We start from the raw sequence: 17329 nt of genomic DNA on the forward strand, positions 1-17329 counted from the left end.
AACGAGGATCTATCCAGGACCACCTGCCCCCTTAGCAACAGGGGAAGGGTAGCATGGCCACTGCTTGATGAGCAGGAAGTGATGTGGCAGGCAGACAGCATTACAGGATCTTTTTTAAACAGCCACGCACTCAATGTGGGGGAGGGAGTTGCTTCTAGGTTGTGAGTGGGGTTCTGTTTAGCCCGGGGCTATATTTAAGATGAAAGGCATTATGTGCGATATTTGAAGTGACACCAACTAAAGGCCAAATGCAATCTCATTAGAAAGACTGCCGTGAGCACCAGGGTGGGGGCAGGAGGGGCAGAGAGAAGAGCCAGCTGGCTACGGGAAAATAACTGGCTTTCCAGGGTCTAAGAAGCGGCTGCTGCTCCTGCATAGGAGGGAAGGGATTCCCTTGAAGGATCTCTTCTGTATGTGGACTTACTACTAGATAGATGGAGGCTTTGCTCACTGTAAAGGTAACGGATGGCTGACTAGGGAGTATAAGAAAGGCTATAAAAGAGACAGATAGAGTCAGAGTGGCAATAGATTAATTGCGGTACAAGCTATTAAAGGCCAGTCTGACTAAATCAATCCAGAGAATCCTTGGCAGCTGGAGCAGGAATGGGCTTGTCAGCCTGAAGACTTCACTTACCATAATGATTGATAAGGGGATATGAAGAGCTTCTCCTAAGGTAGCTGTCCCAGGGAAAGCTTTCCCTCAGATCCCCATTCCTCAGCCCTGTGCCATTGGTACTCAGGTTTGAGACGCACCAAGTGGAACTAAGATGAAGTGACCCGAACCTTCAGACAAAACTCAGACCGAAGCTCCAGCAATTAGCATTATGGTGAAGTTCAGAGAAATGAGGTTAACAGAGTGAATAAATGAAACCAGTGGGAAGTTTCAACAAACACGTGCTGTCACACACCATCACGCCTGCATAAGGACTGGTGAGTCCACCCATCTTGGATGTAATATGGGCCCCTCATCGCAATATCTGAGAATCTCACAAACGGCAATGAATGTATCCTCCCAGCCCCTCCATGACACAGCTCAGAGGGATAAGTGACTTTCCCAAGCTTAGGCAAGTGGTGAGCTGTGACATCTGCTTTTCTGCTAAACCTGATTCATTTTAGTGTTTCTTCATCCATTCAGACCGCCCTGCCCCCTGCCTCCCCCCCAAATTGCTAGCCATATCCTGTCTGACATGCAGTCTATAAGCTCTTGGGGACAAGAACTGTCTTACTTGTCTCTTGCTTCTACAGCACCTAACACAATAGGGCTCTGATCTTTGACTGGTGTTCCTAGGTGCCACCGTAATACAAATAATTATAAAGAATGCACCCCACAAAAAGCTTATAGGAGAGCCAGGAATAGAATTCTGATCTCCAGAAACCCATCCCTTAACTACTAGGCCATCTGTCCTCTGCTGAAATTACCTTCCAGAAGGTTTATCACCACCTCTTGTGATGGTGGCTTTGGTGTGTTGAGGAAAGCAGATTTCTTCTACTAGATTTAAATAAATAAATACTATATGTAAGTTTCAGTGAACGCAATGTGGAGTCTAAAGCTGGGATATAAGTGGGTGAGAGTTACGGACAGGTCTATGGTTATTTTAGGAGACATGTATGAGGTGGGTCATTTCTATACGGAAGACTATGTTTTCAGATGGCTATTAAGTGAGGGAAGCTAACCAGTGCAGGGGGCTGGACTTAATGACCTCTCAAGGTCCTTTCCAGCCCTACATTTCTATGATCCTATGAATCTCCCATGGATTTCCACTCTCTGTATTTTTAATCCAGGGTTGCTCTAATGATGCTTCTCTTCTGATCCCAGGGTCTGAGGAGAAACTTTTCAGAACTAATGATGAACCCTATGTCTCAGGCATATGAAACATTAGACAACAGCTAACAAATGAAAAATGTGAGGGAGACTTTTCCTAGCCCAGAGGGGCAAACTTGTGAAACCCTAACAAGGTTATAAAAAAAACCAGCAACAACATTTATGAACTGAAGCAGCATCTGCAGTGACAATAGATAGTTCAGATCCTCGCACTTCAGGGAAGGAAAAAAGAAATCCTTATCTTGAGATCTGGAGGGGGAAAAATATCTACCCACATGGTATGCACACCAGGGTTTTACAGCTTCCTCTAAGGGTATGTCTACACTTGATTCTGGAAAATGTAATTTCCAGCTTTGGTAGACATATACGTGATAGCTTTGATCAAGCTAACACACTAAAAATAGCAGTGTAGCCACAACAGCGGGGGACAGGCTAGCTACTTGAATAAGCACCTTGGGTCCTGGGTGAGATTGTATTTAGGATGACTAGCCTGTCTCACAGCTCATGCCAACAAGGCCACACTTCTATTTTGAGTGCTCTAGCTTGTACAAAGTTAACACGCAGAAGTCTTCCTGAGCTGGAAAGTGTTAGGAGAATGTGAAGTAAATAGGGTAGAGACTAAATGGTAATAATCTTGCATCCGGCCTTGCTTTTAGCTTAAAGAGGCTGCATAAGCAAGTAAGAACATATAAGTGAAAGCACAAGGCTGCACCCCTCCTCTCGTTCCCCCCTCCTCCCCTTGCAGTTGGTACCCTTGAAGACAAGGGGCTAATCCAGCAAGGGGTTGCAGTGGTCACCAAGTAGCTGGAAGGGAGGGGAAGGTGTAAGGAGGAGATGCAGAATCTGCAAGAGAGTGACCATGATCAAAAGATACCCCGCTCCTTACCCCTCCCATCAGGTACAAAAGAGACAGCCTTATCGACTCCAGACTCAGGACCCCCGAGAACAGAACATGACCATATATTGGAAGGGGTGGTACCAAGGGAGGGGCACTACAAGTATAATTAAGTTTGCCAAGAAGGGGGGGGGGAAGGGAGCCTGTTGGCGTGCGAAGCTAGGGGTTAGGAGAGGAAGGGGTTCTATTGGCATATAGAACAGTCATTGGGGGAGCGGAAGAGGAAAACTCTGTTGGCATATAGTGATAGCCCAGCTGATGTGAAGGGCTTCGGAACATGCTGGTTTGTTTAGCCTCAATAAACCCACTGAGTTGCTTGCAGACTGGACTCTGGACTGTTATTTTCTGGCGAAACAGTGTCTGACCCCCACCAACAGAAAGTACAACTCCATCTCTAGTGCAGAGGTAGCCTAAATCATCTGGAGTTGGCCACTGCTGGAGAAAAGAGACTAGATTGGAGGGGTGTCAGGATTCCAGACAAGAGGGACTGGGTGTGGGCAATGTGATCCAGTCAGTAGAGCTTGTAGCCAGAAGACTTGGGTCGTAGTCCCAACCTGTGTGTGACCTTGGGAAAGTCACTTAACCTTCTCAGGGCTCAGTTTCCCCCAAATTTAGTTGATGCTCCTTACCCTCCTTGGTCAAGTGCTTGAAGAGATGAATGAAGAGAACAAAGTGTCATCATGATTAGTCTGAGCAGATATAGCAGGAGGTAGCATAGCAGACTAAATGGTCTGTTTGTTCTATCATGGCAGCTTCTTTGTTACTATGCTATACAAAGAAAGAGCCATAGAATTAAGGTACCTATTCCTGTTAGAATCAAATCAAAACTCATATAGACATCTAATTAGGAAGTCGTTAAGGGATGGGTAGCTGGGTCTGGTCTGGTGGGTGTTTCTTCAGCTCAGAACATTTCCCCACTTAAGCTACTGTTTAACAGGAGACTTGATATCTTCACCCCATCAGCCCTGCCGATAGATAAATCTATGCCTGGCCTTTTCAAGAAATAAATAACCTTTGTCCTGTTAATTTATCATTTTTGTAACCCAGTAATCAGTTTTGTACAAGCATGGCCATTGTGTTACAATGGAGCATGTCAGAGCAGCCTCAGAGCTTAATGAATAAAAAGCAATTAAACTTCCAAAACCTACACAAATGTCTGTACAAATCCCCCTCTTTTTAATTAATAGTTCTAAGCCATTAAAGAAACTAATTACTTTCTTTTTACATTTGCAGAATAGCCCAAGTCGGACCTCAGTAGGTAAGCACTGATTTGTTAACCGCTTTGACTTTATATCAGCACACATAGAAGCTGCTTTGCTTGATGAGGTTTCTCCTCCTTGCTCAATCTGCAAAGTGAAAAAAAAAGCAGGCCTTCATCATGCCATTAAAAAAAAAAATCCAACGGAAGAAACCATGGTGCCTCGGTAAAAGGCTTTTACTTAGATTGTAAGCTCTTTGGGAAAGGGGTTCTCTGTTTGTTCTGTTTGTACAGCGCCTAGCACAATGGGACTCTGATCCATGAGGGGAGCTCCTCCATGCTACAGTAATACAAATACTAATACTAATTGTTAGTGCCGTGGCTACCATGCCAAGTGGGATGGCAGAAGGGTGGAGGGATTTGGCAGAAGGGTGGAGGGATTTGGCACAATGGAAGTGACCTCTTGAACTGGATGAAATTACCCCCCCCTCCCCTTTTTAAAGCAAAATGTCTATCTTTTCATCTTAGATGATTTTTTCCCTCAGTTTTTGGACAAAAAAATGAAACATTTTTGGATTGTAGAGGTTGTTTGGGCTTTTATCAATGAGAAAAAAGAGTTGGGAATAGGGCAAATGAACATCAAAAACTAGAAAATGTTTGGGTTTTTGTTTCATCAAAAAACTGAAAAAAACCCTAGCTCTAACGTGTGCTCCCTGTGCAGTCTAGGGCAAACCACATCGCTCCGTGCCTCAGTTTCCCCTTTTTACAGTGTGGGTAGCAATGCTTCTTCTTTGTCTTGTCTATTAATAATGCAAGCTCTTCAGAGCAGGGACTGTGTCTGAAAAGCAGCTACCACATTAGGGCTCTGATTTCAGCTGGAGCTGCCGTCACAACAACAATAACCATGATAAAATTCAAGCCTGCACATGTCATTTACATCCCTGATCCCATTTTGCAAATGAGACTGGGGAGTAAGATTGCAAAAAAAAAAAATCCTTTCTCCTTACCCCAAAGTATTATTAGTGATTTTTTTAATGGATTGTGTTTACAGTTGCAAAGTCAAGTGACTGACATGCCCTAGAGAATGCAGTGACAGTAGCCTGTTTGCTTGCTACCTGGCTACTCAAAGGAAATGCAACGCAGGCCCACTGCCCGGATTCTGGGAGACAGGCTAATTACTGGCCATGTTTGTTTCTGGTTAGACATTTGACAGAAGATGCCTCTGCACTCCCAGTTCTCCTCCCAAGCGCACACACTGGCTGGTCTAAACAAGGTTCAGTTGTATGGCTAGAATAGGAGCAAGGGGGAAGGAGGGCGGGGGGAATGTGCGAACCTGAGAAAGGCAAAGGGGAGAGCACACACTGGTAAATTGTTAATCAAAGGTGGCGTTGCTGATGTCCCTGGGTTTGCAGTGTTCTCTCATCTCTGCTGAAATGCTTCCAGCTGGAAGAACCCTCTTAACTGACCTCTATGATTTATACATCTATAGCCAGCTGCTGAACACTTGAAGCTAACCGCTGAGGTGCAGAATCATCAATGGGCTTGAAATTTCACTCCTGCTTGGTGTGCTGGGTGGTGAGGTTGGGTTTTCTTTTGTTTCTCTACCACAATCACATGTTATTCCTCCATTTCTCCTACGTTTCCCACATCCGTTTTCTCTCACTCACCTTCTTTCATCAGTCCTCCCTTTCCCCATTCTTCCTCACCCATTCATTCTCTCTGTCTTTCATATTCACTGTCCCATTCACTTTGCCTCTCTCTCATTTTCCTTCCCTTTCCCCTTTATCTCCCTCATCCATCCTCTCTCATTCATTTTCTCTCCCTCTCTCAGATGAGTTCTGAGTTACAGTTTCATGGACGGTAGATATGACACCTGCTCCCCACAATTCCAAAAAACAGATATTTTAGTCAAACACCCAGTTTTGACAGAACATTTCCAACCAGCCTTCTGGGTCAATGGGTCAAGTTCTTGTGACCTGGACTGAGTGCTACCCTGCATGACAGTGCAGATGTAATTATTGTGAGGTGATGGCACCAAGTGAGAAATCAGCTGTGCAACAGATGGGGTTGGTTCAAGGCTTTTCTGTGGTAGAGATTTTGTTGGGAGGTTGATAATAACTGGTTCTTGCCTGTCACTTACAGACATCAGGATGACTGGGGAGGGGGGTTCCCCAACTCAGAGGAGCCACCATCCCCTTAATGGTGTTGGGAACCCCCCACCCTCCAGGAAAGAACAGCTCACCTCAATTTTAGATGACAAAGTCAAACCTGGGACGAGCATCTCTCCTCAGCTCCAGATGCTCTAACACAAAGCCTCTCCCAAGCCCAGTGAGGTCCACAGGAAACTTCCCACTGAATTCAGGCTTTGGAATCAGGCCCAACAACATCAGATCCTCCTTATCTGAGAAAGCAGCTCACTCGTGCTCCGCAGCTCATGCCGTTCAGAGAGCATCCTGGCTCCTCTCTCTCCTAGGAACCCCCTCCATGAACCCCACACATAAACAGGCTGAGCCTTCCTTTGAACTGAAACATTTATTTAGCCCTGTGCATCGATGCAAGTGCTGCTAGTGAGGATGCATTCCACCAACACAAGACCATGGTGTCGACACGCAAGATCGTCTTGCTTACTTCAGAGGCTCAATGTCAACTTACATAAAGTCGACTTAGCTTTGTAGTGTAGACAAGGCCTAAGAGTTGTAGTTTGCTCCCTGCTTGCAATGCCCTGAGTATAAGGAAGATAATGAAACATGTTTTATTTCATTTCAATTTTTTTCTTTAAAGATGGGACTATTTTTCTTGAAGAGACAGGACACTAGGGCAGAGAAAAGGAGTGCTCAGTCCCAGAGTGTATAAATAGCTGTGGCTTGGAGCACAGCACAATAGCTGTTGCTCTGTCACTGCAGAATGGGGCTAATAGCAGAAGAAGGAGCAGCTGACTTTCCTAAGCAACAAAAATCCTGTTTTCCTGCAAATAGCTCTTAGTCATAAAATCCAGAGGAAAAGAAAGGCCGAGGCTGTGTTGTATAAGCAGGATTATCTTGGCATGGAATGTTTCTCTCCATTTTTTTTCCCAGGAGGCAGCAGCAGCCCTTTAAGCTGCTTGACTCGGACTGGAAACAAGAGCAGTATTGAGTGATTTGCCACACAGAATCTGCTTTCATTGCCTTCGAAATGCTGCAAGAGTTTAACGCATGCAGCAGCTAATGTGAATGAGAGTCAGATAAAGTGGCTTTGCAATGATGATACAGCATCTTTTGCCCCACAATTCCAAAGCGCTTTGCAAACATCAGTTAATTAAGTCCTTGAGGTAGGTGTTATCCCCATTTTACAGCTGCAGGGTAGGGACAAGATGTGCCCCGAACTACGTGGTGAGTCAATGTCAGAGCCAGGAATAGAACCCAGGCGCCCCTTCTCTGTGTTCTCTGCTCTAACGGCTAGGACAATGAGAAGAAGAATATGTAATTGTCTTTTAAGCTACCCAGCTCATCTTATCTCGCCAGAGTGGTATATGAAATTTCTATGTAGGCTTCGGCGCCAAATGTACCCCCGTCACAGGGCATCTAATATATGAAATTCACATGAACTGGCTATCATTGGTGCAACACTACCCTCTAGTGAACAAAATTGGAGCATATCAACTGTGTGTCATAGATGCTATGCTGCTAATAGCCAGCAGAGATTCTCCTTCAAGTCAAGTAGCTGGGTCCTTTGTATTTGGTGTTTGTGTGTGGTGTTGCCATGAAGCTGTGAACAGCCATGGCATGAAGCACAGTGACATCCGTTCAGTCCGTAATGGCAGCAGATTTGTTCATAGATACATAGATCTCTGCCAATGTTGGTATTTGGTCATTGTGAGTTTCAGTGGGGATCTGCACAGGAATGTAAATATACAGCTCACCCCCACCTCCACAATTTTATATTGTACAGGTCACTTTGGGTATGTCTACCCTTTGATGAAACACCCATGGCTGACCTTTGTCAGCTGACTCAGACTTGTGGGCCTGTAAAATTGCTGTGTAGATGTTCGGGCTCAGTCTGGAACCCGAGCTCTGGGACCCTCCCTGCTAGTGAGGTCCCACTACAGAGCTGAGCCCAAATGGCTACATTGCAATTTTACAGCCCTGTAGCCCAAGTCAGTTGACACAGGCCAGCCATGGGAGTTTAATTGCCGGGTAGATGTATCCCTTGTTTATTCTGCTCACAAAACTGATCTCTACTAGCCATCAGAAAAGGAATTCCTGCTATGGGAAAGCATAAAGCATCAGAGGCTATTCATGCCACATACAACATAAGTACCCTGTAAATTATGTAAATCAGACCTTGCCTGCTATTTAAATTAGACCTCACCTTCTAAAAGACAAGCACCTCCCATTTGTCGGAGTAACATGCTTGCACAGTGTGTTGTGTGTTCCCTTTTAGCGGCTGATTCATAGTGGATAGCTGGTCTTTCCAACCAAAGACAGTCCTTCAGCGCCAATGTTACTGTGGAGGCTTTGAGGTTGAAACCCTACTCATGGCCCCTCGTAGGGCTTCCATAAACCTTCCTGGAGAGGGAAGGGGTAAATCAGGATTTCACTGGGAAAACCTGTACCAAAGAGATTTGCATACAAACTTTGGCTGATCCAAACTTCCATTACCTTTTCCGAACCATAGACCCCTGAGCCCAGCTGACATCACAAACACCCATATATTCCCAGCAAACCTTAAGCTTCTGGGTGTAATGTATTTATTTAATTCCTGCCTACTTCCTATTCCTTGTCTCCGAGGTGCCAATCTCTCTCTGTCTCTCCTCCTCTCTCAATCTGCTTGCCGTAACTACGCATGCCCCTAACCCCTGGCTATTTCGGAGAAGAAGAGCCTTGCACATCAGATAAGGCCAGAGTGGCCCTGAGGCCAGAGCTGGAGCTTTGTGCAGTCATGCTGGCTCTGGGATGGATGCCAGTTTCAATCGTCTCAGTTGTTCTCTTTGTATAAGCCCCTTTCCAAAACAGCAGGAGAGCCCTTCAAAGGGACTCCCTGCTTCAAAACAAAAATGTGGTGGGGAAAGAAAAAAGAAACAGCACTGTCCAGAGGACTCTGCTTTGGCTTCCAGATGGCAGACTCATGTGCTGATGGACAGCCAACCTGTTCACCTCCCTCACTCTGAACCCTGGCAATTCCCAAATGGAAGGACCAAAAAAAAAAAAAACCTGGCCTATGTGACCCTATAAAGGCCAGCAGATAAATTAATACAAGCTGTTTCTTGGCACAGCATGGGTGAGACACCTGGCCTGTTCCAGCTACCACAGCTCTGCTTTCATGTCCTGTTCTCACCCCACTTCTGGCAAGCTCCCATTTTGCTCTCTCCTCTTGATATTGGTTCAGGAGGAAGGATGATCTTATGGTAAAGGGCTGGGACTCAGGAGCTCCAGCCACACAGAACCAGAACAGCTCTGTATTTAGGCAGGTTTCCTGTCTGTGTTGGCACCAACTGCTTCAGAGGAAGGTCACAAAACCTCCCCAGTGCTGTAACCTGCCCTTAGGGGAAGTTTCTGCCTAATCTCAAACAGTTAGTACTTGGTTTATTACAGGAGATAGAAGGGTTTATATCCCTCGTAATTTCTTAAGGCTGTCTAATGTTCCGCTGGATGTTTTCATGACCCATATAAATCTCTACTCTGTTTAAAAAAAACTCCTACTAGGCTCTTGGCTTCAATGATATCTTGTGACAGCAAGTTCCATAGGTCCATGCATTTGTGGTTAAGCCAGAGCCACTGGACGTGGCACTCTGTCGCCCTCTCGCAGTGGCGGGCCATATAGAAGTTAATGAGCCGGCTACAGCCTCAGCTGACAGAGGTAGGTCTTTTAGCTCCGGCAGTAGAAGTTCATACATTTAAATTGAGAGGTCCCAGGTCCAATTCTGCTGTCGCCACTGCCCCTTCCAGGGGCTCTGGGATTACATGTGTTTTTCTTTTTGTCAGTTTGGAATGTGCTGCCTTTCCCTCAAGATGCACTTTCCGGTTTTCACATTACAGCAGTGGCTTGAGTTAAAGTGTGCTGTGTCTAATTTCTCAAGGAGATACAGAGCCCTCACCTCACGGTTACCACTGGATAGGGAGCTTGGACAATAAATGGTACCTAGCTCTTACACTACCCTTTTAATCATTAGATATCAGAGCACTTAACAAAGGAGGCAAGGTTTTTCATCCCCATTTAAAAAGGAGGAAACTGAGGCACAGAGTGGTAAGGTGACTCACCCAAGGCCACCCAGCAGACCAGTGGCCGAGCTAGGAATAGCACACGGGTCTCCTGAGCTTCAGTCTACTGTTCCATCCACTGGCTCACATGACCAGGGATCAGAAAGCACCGCTGCTCTTTGCCCAACTCGCCCCATGTTTCAGAGTAGCAGCCGTGTTAGTCTGTATCCGCAAAAAGAACAGGAGTACTTGTGGCACCTTAGAGACTAACAAATTTAGTTCCTCAGAGGAACCGCCAAGGACTGAATTGTCAGGGGTAATGAGGCAGTTACTGAATGTCACAGATAACAAATAATAATTGACCTTATTATTTAATAATTAAGTAGTGAGCTATTATTATTATTTAATATGGATCACACTTTATATAGTTTATGCCTGTTTAATAAATGATCAGCATTTATTAAAAATTTATGGAGTTCATAATAATAGGTTAACAGGTTGCTTATAACATTGCCTTCGGATGTGCTAATAACCAGCTAGAGATGTTACTAAGGGAGGTTGTGGAATCCCCGTCACTGGAGGTTTCTAAGAACAGGCAGGACAAACAGCTGTCAGGGATGGTCTAGGTTTACTTGGTCCTGCCTCAGTGCAGGGGGGTGGACTAAAAGACTTCTCATTATCCCTTCCAGCCCGACATTTCTATGATTCTATGGTCTAAAAACATACTACTCAGACATATACATGTCTGTTACATGCTTATAACATCTATTAAGCCTTTATAAATGATTTATAAAGGGAGCAAGCATAAAGTGCGACCTTAATAGGTATAGTGAGCACCCTAAATGTGCAAAGCTCTTTATGTATAACATAAAGAACAACTCCTGCCACAGGAAAACTAGTTGTAACAATGTCGATGGTGGGTGCCACCATTTGAAGAGTGAGTCAAATACATGCCCAAAGTGTTGGCACATGTCTACCCAGGGCCATCTGTGTAGCATTCATCATAATGTGCTTGGCTTTGACTTCCCCCCACTACCACTGGTAAAATAACATGCCTCATTCTGCTGTGGGGATTAATGCAAAAATTGATCTGAAATAGAGTGACTTTTCAAATACAAGAGGGCCTGGAGGCAAACTCTTGATCCAAGCACCCTTGAACGCTGAGATTGTCTGATATCTGAATCTCCTCCTAGGTCCTCATCCCAGATCTGATCATCCTTGAACTCTAGGGTATTTAAAAGATGGACCTTGAACTTTGAATCCTGAAATCAACATGAAAATCACTTGAAAACACCAAATCTTCCTGGATTTTTAACTCCAAAACAGACTCTAGAGCCCCGGCTCACTTTCAGCTTTCAGATTTTCAATTAGGGGAAGGGTATTTTCATTCTTTCATTCTGTTATTTTTTCATTTAAATGGAAGAAGGATCTTTTCTTTCTTTCTTTCTCTTTCCCTCCTGCTGTGATTAAGATCTCTGAATTGGTCGTAACTGGATACATTCACTCTTTACTCAGCCTACCACTGCTGAAATCCTCTCCAAACTGTTACACCTTAGTTTCCAACCAATAACTGTAGCTGCTTGTGCTCACTTCAGAAAGAGTCAACAGAGAAAGGTGAGCCTTCAACTTCCCTGAGTGTGTCGCTTCCTGGGTTATTAATGCACTTGGCTACGATGACATGTTTTCTTGTCGCCCTTAAGAACTGTCATCAAAACCTTTTCTGTAGTTAAAAGGTTTTCTGTGTTGTTTTTAAAAGCCTACATCTCCTCTTTCCTCCCCCCGTATCTTACAGGAGCTACCGAATGGGTGTCAATCAGAGAGACAAGGCTCATGCATTTCCATGAAGGAGATATTCATTTGTACCGTCTAGATAAACACAAGTTTGGTGCAAAGTGATTTCTCTCTCTCTCTTTCACACACACACAGAAAGATATGGAGTCCAATTCAGAACATACAGAGAGACAAATTATTATGATATCCATAGTTAAGGTTGAAATGTGCTCCTCATTGTAGGTCTGACTTTCAACCCCTCTGTCAACCTCCTGCCACTTCCCCCACCCCCAATTATCTTCCTGACATTTTGCATGCCACATCTCATTCCCAGGGAGGAAGTCTGGCTGCTGGCGAGTCTCCTCTCGCTCACACAGGGAGTGACTGCAGTGACCAATGAGAGGGGAGTCAGGCCCACAAGTGTTTTAAAACTTTTAGCTGATTCCTTTATGGTTCACCTGCCACTGGTTCGGTCCTTTTGTTTATTTTCTCTTGCTCTCTTTTGGACCCAAACTCAATCTATTAGCATCAGAATAAAGAGTCCAGCTTCCCCACCTGCTCTCCATTTATAAACTAACCCTCCTCAGAACATCTTTGTCTGCTCATAGCATCCTTTCCCTGTCTAGGGATGTAATTACTTCTGAGGCCATTCTTGTTGTTGGTGCAGTAATGCAGACTAGATGAGTTGGTGGTCCCTTCTGGCTTTAAACTCTGTGATCCTATGAAATCAGCACATAGAAGCTCCAATGAGGATCAGAGCTCCACTCTGCTAGGTGTGATACAGACACATAGTGATGGTCTCTGCCCCAAGGAGCTTACAGTCTAGTAAGGTAGGAAGGCTAGTTCAATGGAATGAGCACTTGACTGGGATTCAGGAGCCCTGGGTTCAAGTCCAGTTCCAGCCACAGATTTGCTGTGTGATATTGGCAAGTCACTCAATCCCTGGTGCACCTCAGTTCCTCAACGTAACAATGGGGATAATACAACCTTTCCTCATAGGGATGTTCTAAGGATAAAAATCCATTGATGATAATGAGGTGCTCTGATACTGTGGTAGAGGGCCATGTAAGTACTTTAATATCTAGAATCTGAATGGACAAGACAAACAAAGCATCTCTGGAGAGACAGAGGCATGGTGAAGATAAAGCCTAGAGCAGAATCCAGATCTCCTGACACCTAGTCAAATATCCTACTGGACCAGATTGGCATGCACATCTGCTGATTGAAACTCCCAATGTGTATCCATTTTTGTCATTTCTTGTGGCCCTTTCTCATTCATGGAATGTTTCATATTTGTTTATGGGTGATCCCAACTCTTGGCTCTCTGAGGTTTTGACAGTGGCTGGTGACTGGATGAAGGAGCAGGGAGATTTATGTCAGATGAGAATGGGAGCTTCCAATGGCAAAGAGGTTTTACTATCTATATTGTAATCATTGTGGAGGTGGTTGTCATGGTGACTCAAGGTATCAAGAGACTACTCCATGGAGCCTGCTGTGCCGGGAATCAGAGAAAGCAAGGGAGTGAGACAAAGAGTTATGGAGAAAAAGAGAGATGGAGAGATGAGAAAGACAGAAAGTGAGGGCAGGGCAGGAACAGAGAGAGAGAGAGATGGGGAGAAAGCTGAGGAAATAGTGAGAGGAATGAATTGAGAGAGGAAGAAATGGAGAGAGACAGGGATGTAGGAAAAAGCAGTAGGGAGAGCGAATGACAGAACAAGAGAGCTGCAATAGAAAATGAGGAGATTTACCACTGATTTCCTTTTGTGTACACACTTGTGGCTTTAAAGATCAGTGTGGAGATAAGGATGAAGACCATACAGTGGCTGCAATAATTAAGGATCACACTGAGTGCTCTGATTGGTCAGCAGCTCCACTTTGGCCCATGACGGATAGAGCGGGTATGCAGTTAGTGCTCAGCTTGATCCTTAATTATTGTAACTGCTGCGCATTATCCATGTCTATCTCGGCTCTGATCTCTAGTTGCACATGCTGGCTATATGAATAAGAAAGCTGTAACGTTCTCTGTCAGCACCTGCATGTGGGTGAAGGGCAGGACAGGATGTGCTCGGACCATTAGCTACTTTCACTAGACTATGGCTGGTCCAATGAGGTTGAAACGAGACTCCTAAATCTTGTCTTCATCTGAACCCACTGCTGGTGCTCAAGAAGTTTAGTGAGGGACAGAGATCAATGGCCGCGTGCCCAGGAGGGGAGTGGTTGCATTCAGTCACAGGTGGATTCGAGCATGTGTGTGGAGGTCTTAGAATTTGCCAGCTAAGGGGTTCCTGAGTTATCCCTGTCGGGGAGCAGGAGAAATACAGTTGTTGGCTTCACAGGATAACGGCAGGTTGTGTTCTTGTTCCTCGTATCCAGCTCAGTCACATCTGGGCAAGCACCCATTGCTCTGGTTCACTACTGGCTACTCCCCTTCAGACTCACTTGTGCTTAGGTGCTGCCTACAGAGAGCCCTACCTCCTTGCAGTGGATTCTGTTGCCAAACCCAAGCCAGCTCCTGTGATCCCCCCTGTTCAGGAGCACTAAATCTGCAAAGTAAACTCCAGCGAGAGCACTTTCCAAGGGCTGCTGGCTATGACGGATGTTATTTTATGGAACATGGCACTAGAGATGTGAAAAACATAGTTCATAAATGTCAAGAGGAAGGAAGCAATATCCTGGATTGAGGTCAATTGATTCCCCACCCTCTCCCAGGGAATGCCTCTTTCCGAGCAGACAGTGACCTGAGAGCTGCTGTTTACATGAGGAAGTAGCAACCTTTGGGGAGGATTGCGGTTGCTGGGCTTGGGGGAGCGGGTGGATAGATTTGTAGGAAATTTTAAACTGATGGAAGCAAATGTTTTTCACTCAGTGCATCGTTAGCATATAGGACTCATTGCCACAAGATAGCATTGAAGCAAAGAGTTTAGAATGATTATAAGAACGAATTGGACATTTACGTGGATAACAAGAACATCCAAAGTTAGAGGAGTAAGGGTTAAAAATAACAAGCAATTTGTAAGGGATGTCATCCTTTTTTCTTCCAGGCAAAGGCAATCTCCAAATGACAGGGATCCAGTGATCCGTTTACTCCAGTATCTAGTCTTTAAGAGTGGCCAGTACCAGCTGCTTGAGAGGAATGTGCAACCAATGGATAATTATGGAATAACTTGGCCACATGACGTTTCCTCCTAACTCCCATTAGAGGTAGGATTATCTGCGAAGCTCCAGCATTTCTGTCTCTCCTGAGAAGCTTGATTATTTTTTCAATCCTCTGGATACTCTAATTCTCTATATAAATGTCCAATCATCTTTTGACTCCCACTAATCTCTTGCCCTTGATATCTTGTGGCAATGAGTTCTACAGGCTAATTGCACATTTCACGCTGTCATTTTCAGGAGGAAACATTCGGAGAAAACAGCTTTTTTTTCTGCTTGTTAGAAATGGTAATTGAAATTCTCTAACAGTCCATCGGGGGCTGAGTTGAGCAGAGGGACAACCACATCTGCTGGCTTGTTTTCTCTGTGGATCGTATACCTGGTGAAAAGCATTTCCGCCAAGCCCCGGCACCAAAACGAACAGACGCAGTGTTTAACATTAATCCCCCGTGACCAGACTGCCCTTGGCATCCTGCGGCATCCTGCACGGTCACATTGTGTTTTGCACTGCCGGTCAGGCCATGCATAGTGATGCCGCAAAGGCCAAGCTGGAGGAAGCGACAGCCCTGGGTATTTATTCATTATAATATTATGCACCACATGGGGTTGTTTCTCTTCTCATATTGGTGCGAAGCCTGAAGATCCACGAGTGTAAATGAGAGGAGAATCAGGCACCTGTGATTATTTAATCAGAAGAGGCGCATCATCCCTCAGCAGTGGGAATATCACACTGGGTCAAATTATTATTATATGTATTATGGTAGCGTAAAGAGCCTCCAGCCCATGTAGGATCCCATGGTGCTAGCCACTGTGCAGACACTCAGGGTATGTCTAGTCTGCAATCAGGGTGTGTGATTGCAGCATGGGGAGACTAGGTGCACGTTCTAGTGCTCTGAACAAAAGACAGAGACAGGGGCTCCAGGATGCTTCTCTTGGCTCTGCCACTGATTTATTGTATGATTATACTGGTGAGTCTTTGTGTGCCTCATTTTCCTCATTGCAACAGGCAGACAATAATAGCTCCCTCACAGTGCTGTTGGTTTTGAAGGCTAATTAATGGGACCTTATCCCACATGCTCTCTTTATGCAGAAGTCTGCCGCAGTTTCCACGATATGCATCTGATGAAGTGAGCTGTAGCTCACGAAAGCTTATGCTCTAATAAATTGGTTAGTCTCTAAGGTGCCACAAGTACCCCTTTTCTTTTTGCGAATACAGACTAACACGGCTGTTACTCTGAAACCTGACTACAGTGGGTTTTCTACACACAGGGACAAGCCCAAGTAGTATTTAGAAGTATTGTACTTCAAGGGTGGGACGTTTTATTGTTCCAGCCAAGAGAAAACCCCTTCCTTTTGGTTTCAGGAGATTTTGCATCCATGAAATTTTGGCCTTTTAAAAAAAATTACCCCTGCAAAAAATTGTGACTGATTTTTGTCTCAAAGTAGGAAAAATGCAGATTTCCTCATGTTCTCTCAGCAAAGCAGTGTTTGGCTGGAAAATAGGTCAGTTTCCACCTTATCTAATGCCTCCAGCTGCAGTGCAAAAAGCTCCCAGGAAAAGCTGCATCTCTCACATTATCTCTTAACTGCAAAGTTTAATTATCCTCAGCTATTCTACTGAATTATGACTGGCCTTCCCCACCCTGTGCTGTGTGAGGAGAGGAAGACAGACCTGAGGACCACAACACCTGAACTGGACATGAGTGTTCCCGGCAGCCCTCTTGCAAGACACGAGCTCAGTGATTTTGCGGTGTGAGGATTTATGATGACAGCCAGAAGAAAGCTCAGATAGACTCGTTCAGCTCCAGCAACCAGAGACTGCAGGCCATTTGAGGGTGGAGGGGAAAAGCCAGAGAAGAAAGACATATCATTTAAAAGGAGAAATAAAGGAAGAAAGAAATGTAAAGAAAAGAAAAATCCAATTCTCTTTCAAGAGAAACTTAAAGAATAATAAATGAATGATTATTCAGAATATCTGACATTTATATAAGCACTGCATGTTTAGCTGCAGCCGACCCTGCTATTGTGTTCCTGGGCTCCTGTACACAGCTTTGCCAATGCCCCTCAATCCTGACCCTCGGTCACCTCTCCTTTTCCAGTGCTGGGATCCCACACACACAGCTCCCAATGCCCTGAATCTTCACCTGAAATCTCACTCCATCCCCACTTGCTGTTCCAGGCCTGGGCCTTTTCCAGGGTAGATTGCCCGTTGTACTACACTGCAGATTTGATTTCTCATGTAGGCAAATGTCTCATGGGGATTAAATTCCTGTGAACCTTCTTGAGAGGTGACAGTCTCTCCCCAATTGCTCGCA

Source organism: Lepidochelys kempii, chromosome 26, assembly GCF_965140285.1.
Source record: "Lepidochelys kempii isolate rLepKem1 chromosome 26, rLepKem1.hap1, whole genome shotgun sequence".
NCBI lineage: Eukaryota > Metazoa > Chordata > Testudines > Cheloniidae > Lepidochelys > Lepidochelys kempii.